Consider the following 7088-nt stretch of genomic DNA (forward strand, 5'->3'; position numbering starts at 1 on the left):
TTACATACATTTAGAACCACCCTGAACAGTGCTATAATTTTTACTTCAACCATTGTGTATGAGTCTACTGGGCTGCCATAACAAAATACCACAGACTTCAACAACAGAAATTAATTTTCTTACAGTTCTGGAGTCCAAGAAGTCCAAGACCAAGATCCTATCTGATTCAGTTCCTGGTGAGAGCTCTTTTCCTGATGCTTTCTCTCTCTGTCCTCACATGATTGAGAGAAACTCTGGTGTCTCTTCCTCTTATAAGGATACAGTCCCTATGGGAATAGGACCCCACTCTTTATTAACCTTAATACCTGCTCACAGACCCTGGGTGGGGGTCACTTTAGTGGCTAGGGCTTCAACCTATGAATTTGGAAGAGCACATTCAGTTCGTAACAACCATCCAACATAATTGAGTAAATTCAATAGGAAAAGAAACGTCTATCATATTTACACATAGTTTTCTTCCTGTAGTTCTTCCTTCCTAATATTTTAAGATGCCTTCTTTTATTGGTTCTCTTCTGCTAGAGAACTTCCTTTAGCCACTATTGCAGAGTTTGCTTCATGTGAGGATATCTTGATTTCCTCTTTGTGGTAGAAGGATATTTTCACTGGGCATAGGAATCTGGGTTGACAGTCCTTTTCTTTCAGCCCTTGAAAAATGTTGAGCCACCTTCTTCTGGTCTCTATGGTTTCTGATGAGAAATCTGGTCATTCAGATGGTTTCTCCATTACAGTTAAAGGTGTCATATTTATCTCACTATACTCAAGATGTTTTTCATTGTCTTTGGTTTTCAAAAGTTTGACAATGATGTGAGTTGGTTTGGATTTTTTGGATTTATCTACTCTAGGTTTGTTCAGTTTCTTGAATCTGTAGGTTTGTATCTTTGCCAAATTTGGAACATTTACAGTCATTATTACATATTATTTCAAATACTTTTTTCAGCCCCACCCTTCTTTCTGCTCTTCTCATAGGCCTCTAATGACACAAATATCAGATTTTAGAGTTCCACAGGTCCCTGAGGCTCCGTTCTGTTTTTTGTTTTTTGTTTTTTTAGTCCTTTTTCTCTCTGTTGTTCAGATTGGATAATATTTATTGTTATATCTTAGGGTTAGGGCTAGGGTTAACCATTTCTTTCCTCTGTCCTCTCCATTCTTCTATTGAGACCAGACCATTTTCTAAGCTCTTGATTTCAATTATTGTATTTTTCAGTTCTAAAATTCCATTTGGTTTTTCTTTCACTTCCTATTTCTTTGCTGAGGTGTTTTATTTCTTTATGTTAGCTTTTTCTTTTATCATTTGTTTCAAGAATGCTTATAATTGCTTGTTAGTGTCTTCATGATGGGGATTTAAATAATTGTATATATATTTCTGTATATACAATTGTATATAATTCTAATGTATATAATTGTATATAATTCTAACATCTTTCTCATCTCAGTGTTGGCATCTATTGATTGTCTTTTTTATATTCTGTGTGAAGTGTTTCTGGTTCTTGGTATGATAAGTGATTTTCATAGAAACCTGGACATTTTGGACTTTACATCATGAGACTCTGGATATTATTTAAACTGTCTGTTTTAGCTGGTTTTCTCCAACATTGTCCCAACAGGGAATGGGAGGGATGCTGCCTCTGTACTGCTAAGCAGAGGCCCAGGTTTCCCACCCTGTCTCCCATGTTACCCAAGTCAGGGAAAGAGACTTCTCATTACTGCTGGGTTGGAGCACGCTGGCTCCCCACCAGACCTTTAATGATAGATCTCTGACTAGAAGGGATAGAAATGTCTTGTTACTGCTCCCCATGTTGTCTCCACTGACACTATGGGGAAGCATTGCCTCTTTACTGCCCAGCAGGGATGAGAGTTGTGATCCCCTATTTAACCTTCTCTGACACTAGCCCAGCAGGGTTAGTGGGTGCCTTTTTACAGCTTGGTGAGTATCAAAGCCATAGCTGGTTTTTTGTTTTGTTTTTGTTTTTTGTTGTTTTATTGTTGTTGTTTTGTTTTTTGTTTTTTGGTGGTTTGCTGTAGTAGATTATTTTATAAAAGTTTTTTTGTCTTGCTAGGCTGTTCCTTTCCTGAACCTATAGTTAGAACAAAATTTTGTTGGGGCTTTTTATATCTACATCTGTTGACATTTCTGGGTCATTGGCTTCTCCAGCAGTCAGTCTGAGATATGTGTGGAAAAGAGAAATGAAAAAAAAAAAAAAAAACCTAGACAACTCATTGCTGTGTTGTTCTTTGGGCTCTGGGGTCCCTTGCCTGTCTGGTTTCTCCTCTTCATTTTTCAGTCTTCTTGTGTTCATGTTATGGCCAGAGTGTAAAGTTTTAAGTAGCAGGGGGAACATGGAAAGCAAATGTATCTCATCCTCCTGGAGGTGGAAATCCTAGCCTCTCAGTTTATATGGCCTTTATGTATTTCACATTGGCAATATTAATTAGAGCATATCAGAGCTTTGAAATAACTTGTAGAAAAATCTAAATTACTTTAGATGTGTTCTAATAAAAAGGCCAAAAATTTTCTTCATGAAAATTTAATTATTTAATCTCACTCAAACTAAAAACTAATGCTATCTCTTTGGACTAAATACAAGAATGTTAGAAATGACTCTGGACTAACAGAAATCTGGGTTCTGGTTCACAGTCTTCCACCATCCAGTCATGTGAACTTGGGTAGATTTCTTGGCATCTCAATATTGTCATCTGGATTAAGAGTGTTGGGTTCATTAGATGATCTCTAAATTTCTTTCTGGCAATAGTATTTGACTTTTCTCTCAACAATTTATTACTTTAAAAAAATCTCTAGGCTCCCACTATAATACAGGGTTTGAAATATGTTGGTTAAATCAAGTAAAATCCTTATGATTTGATAAGAAAAATAAGAATAGCTATTATTTATTGGATGGTTAGTGTGATCCAGGCACTATAATAAATAGTTTATGAATGTTATTTCATCCAGTCTTTGATCAATTAAAAAAAGAGATTATATCCATTTTATAGAGGGGAAAATTAAGGCTCAGAAAGGTTAAAAAATGTGTCTCAGGATATTTTTTTCCTGAGGATTTAAAAAAATAAAGATATATTTGATTCCAAAATTGATGTTCACAACCACTTATATATGCTTTTAAAAAATAGCTTTTAAAGTATTGATATATAGTTTTTATACAATGTTATATTAGTTGACAACATAATGATTTTAGACAACATAGTGATTTTATTCTATGCTCACCACAAGTATAGCTACCATCTGTTACAATATAAGACTATTTCAATACCAGTGATTATATTCCCTGTGCTGTACCTTTCATCCTTGTGGTTTATTCATTCTGTAATTGGAAGCCTGTACCTCCCACTCCCTTCACTCATTTTGCCCACCCTGCACCCCCTTCCTTCTGGCAACTAGCAGTTTGTATTTATGGGTCTATGTTGTTACAAGTGGCAACATCTTATTCTTTTTTATGGTTGAGTAATATTCCATTATATATACATACCCTTTCTTCTTTATCCATTCATCTACAATGGACACTAGGGTTGCTTCTATATCTTGGCTATTGTAAATAATGCTGAAATAAACAGAGGGGTGCATATGTATTTTTTAAGTAGTCTTTTTGTTTTCTTTGGTTAAATATTCAGTAGTAGAATTACTGAATTGTATATTTTTATTTCTAATTTTTTAAGGAAACTACACACTGTTTTCCACAGTGGTTGCACCAGCTTGCAATCCCACCAGCGGTGCATGGTTCTTTTTTCTCCATATCCTCGCCAGACTTATTTCTTGTCTTTCTGATACTAGCCATCCTGACAGGTGTGAGGTGATATCTTACTGTGGTTTTGATTCACATTTCCCTGGTAATTAGTGATATTCAGCATGTTTTCATGAGTGTATTGGCCATCGTATGTCTTGTTTGGGAAAATATCTGTTCAGGTCTTCTGCCCATTCTTTTTCATTGGATTGTGTTTTTTGCTGTTTGTTTGTGTAAGTTCTTTATATATTTTGGATATTAACCCTAAGGGTTTATCATTTACAAATATCTTATTTGGTGGGTTGTCTTTTGTATTGTTGATGGTTTCCTTTGCTGTGCAAAAGCTTTTTATTTGGATATAGTCCCAATAGTTTAACTTTGCTGTTATTTCCCTTGCCTGAGGAGAAGACACGTTTGGAAAATGTTGCTAAGGTTGATGTCAAAAAAATTAGTGCCTGTGTGTGTGTTTTTTTTTTTTCTAGGAATTTTATGGTTTCATGTCTCACATTTAGGTCTTTAATTTTAAATTCATTCTGAGTTTATTTTTGTGTATGGTGTGAGAAAGTGGTCCAGTTCTCCCAACACAATATATTGAAGAGGCTGTCTTTTCCTTATCTCAATATATTCTTGTCTCCTCTGTCATTCATAGATTAGTTGACTATATTCACTTACATACACTTTTTTTTTATGTTCTGGCCACTTTTCAAGAAGCACATTGTTTAATAGATGGGGGACCTTAAAGCAGAGGTCTAGGTAGCTAGAGATGTATTTTATTTTAGTTTTCTCCAATCACTTTATTCTGCTCGGATTTATTTTTAAACTACATCATTTATATATTTAAGAAGTATACAGATACAGCTACCTTTTTTTTCCTGTTCATTCTCATTATCCATCACTTAGTTATCTGATATAGGAAGCATCATTCCCCATGAGAAGTAAAGGAGTAAACTTAGGACTTTAGACAGCCATTCCTTAAGAAGAAAAATTTGAGAACTTTCCATAAACTTTATAGTGTCTCAGGACAGTCCTAGGAACTAGAAGAAACATATGATCTTTATGAGTAAATTTTAGTTGCTAATAGTGAACGGATAAAGATTTCAGTTAATCAAAAGGTAGAGGTCAAGAAGAAATGTAAGAAAAAAAAGAAGTAGAGAAAAGAGAAGAATAGAGAGAGGAGACAATGTCAGATTTAAAAGTATATGAAAATGTAAGCAATTTGACCTGATACTAATCCCTAAAAATATTTCATAAAAAGTAGTTTTATCTGAGGTAAATTAAATGAACATGTATTATATAAAAGAACTGCTGAACGCTTTGCAAGTTGTTGAGATCTTATGTTTTCTTAGAATCAAAATTGCATTAAAGAAAGATTTAGGCTCCTAATTGAAATCAAATCTGTAAGTCTGTGTAGATGCCCGTTATGTATTTATGTGGCAAAAGACCCCCTGAAGTACCTATAATATGATAAACATGGAAGGAAAGGAATAACAAACAATATGAGAAGCCAGGAGTACATAAATCCTTATTTTACCCTCTTCTTTTATTATGAAGTCCCCTTATCAGTCTGCTGGCTCACTCTGTGAGATTATCTGTCAGTATGCAGGGGCATTCCAGTGGAAGTTATTCAAATTTCACATTAATATGTGTTCTCAGAATTATCAAGAAAATTAGTCATGATGTAAAAAGTAGTAACATCATTTCTTTATAAGGACTTAGGAAGCTGGTAATTGGCTCCTTAATATTGGTCTGACGTTAGGTGTGTTTTTCCAGGAAAGGAAAATGATCTTCTCTTCAGAAAGCTGCCATGATTTTTGGGTAGGCAGAGAACTGGTCTCTTGATAGGAAGTTCTGTATTTGCCATAAACCCATTGTGTGGGGAAGGCGTTCTGGTGGTGTAGGGAAACAACTTTCAGAATAGTTTTGGTTTAGTTTTTATTAAAACCTCGTTCAAACAAAATATCTGTTCATTCCAATACAACACCGATCAAAACTGCTCCATTTTGGGGAGAGTTGAAGTAGAAATAGGGGTACAGCTCTGTCCATTGGTCACGTCTCATGCGTTATGCATTTTCTGCTGAACCTCCGAGTCTAGGCAGCACAGAAGCCTCCAGTGAAATATAAAGACCTCTGGGTTAGGAATCCAATAAACAGGAGTCCCGGTGGTGCTATCAACAAGCCCTATTAGTGAGCCTCCGTGGGTCCAGATTTCCTCATCTGTGAAATAAGGAGACTGAACTTGGTGTCTTTCAGCTCAAATATTGGAGGGGGACTATTAGGAACTATATGCAAATCAGAAAACTTCTGTGCTTTATCAGTCTTTGACGGGAAAGTAAGATGCTCACTGAGGGGTAAAATCTGCATGCTTACGTCAAAGTTCTACGTACTGAGATCCACCTTAACAATGTAAGGGAGTTAGGAGAAAGTTGCATCATAAATGCAAAATATAAAATTGTGCTGTTCTAAGCCATTTCACCATATCCTTCTTTCTCACCCCATTGCAAGTAATCCGCAGGATTTCACTGATGGACTTAGGCAAACACGGAGTGCCCACTGGAGTGCCAGTCAGGAGAGAGAGAGAAGGACCAGGGAATGGACCACTCCCCTATAAACATTCTCATTATCCATCACTTGGTTATCTGATGTAGGAAGCATCATTCCCCACGAGAAGTAAAGGAGCAAAACTTAGGACGTTAGACAGCCAGCCATTCCTTAAGGAGAAAAATCCGAGAACTTCCCATAAACTGTATAGTGTCTCAGGACAGTCCTAGGAACTAGAAGAAACTAGCCCTACTTTCCCAGCCCTTCTCCCCTCAAACGCAGAAGGGAATGTGTCCTTAACAACGGACTTATTACCAAGAGAACTTTATCGATTGTGACGCTGCAGCTTTTCTAGATGAGAGAGAGGGTGCTGCAGAGGCACCTGCTACAACTTCAGTGAAAAGGTGGAGCGCAGTCATTTAGACTGAACGACTCATTCATAAAACCAGGGCTGTTTCCATCAAGGAGAACGGCTGTGCCGTGATTGGTCTGTGATCAACTGGAGCAACGAGGGGGTAGTGTTACAGGTATAGCGGCCCTTGCTTCCCCCGGAGGCAGAGCGTCTTCTTAAATAGGAAGATGGTTCCATGGCCTAGGAGGAGACCATCCCGCCAACGCTGCCCTCAGGACCCGAAGGAATCTGGATTATTGTTGGTTGCCTGAGACGGATCAGGGCCAAAGGAAGGAAGAGTTGAAGATGCCAGGGGAGGTGTTGGACGGTCTGGAAGGGAAGTGGGCAAGGCCCATCCCCTGTAGGTTGGACCCCCCCCCACCCCCCACCCCCAGTTCCCTGCTGGGAGAGGAGGGACCGCCTGT

General features: G+C 37.4%; 1 long non-coding RNA gene across 1 annotated transcript; it reads right to left on the reverse strand.

The window, feature by feature from the left end:
• Positions 1 to 5652: 5652 nt before the first annotated feature.
• LOC112661493 (uncharacterized) lies at positions 5653 to 6601 on the reverse strand. Its single transcript, XR_003137743.3, has 2 exons — positions 6226 to 6601; positions 5653 to 5948 (listed from the first exon to the last, which is right to left on the reverse strand). It is a non-coding gene; the product is annotated as an uncharacterized LOC112661493 (long non-coding RNA).
• Positions 6602 to 7088: the final 487 nt, after the last annotated feature.

The sequence above is a fragment of the Canis lupus genome, chromosome 18 (genome assembly GCF_003254725.2).
Source record: "Canis lupus dingo isolate Sandy chromosome 18, ASM325472v2, whole genome shotgun sequence".
In the NCBI taxonomy this organism is placed as follows: Eukaryota; Metazoa; Chordata; class Mammalia; order Carnivora; family Canidae; genus Canis; species Canis lupus.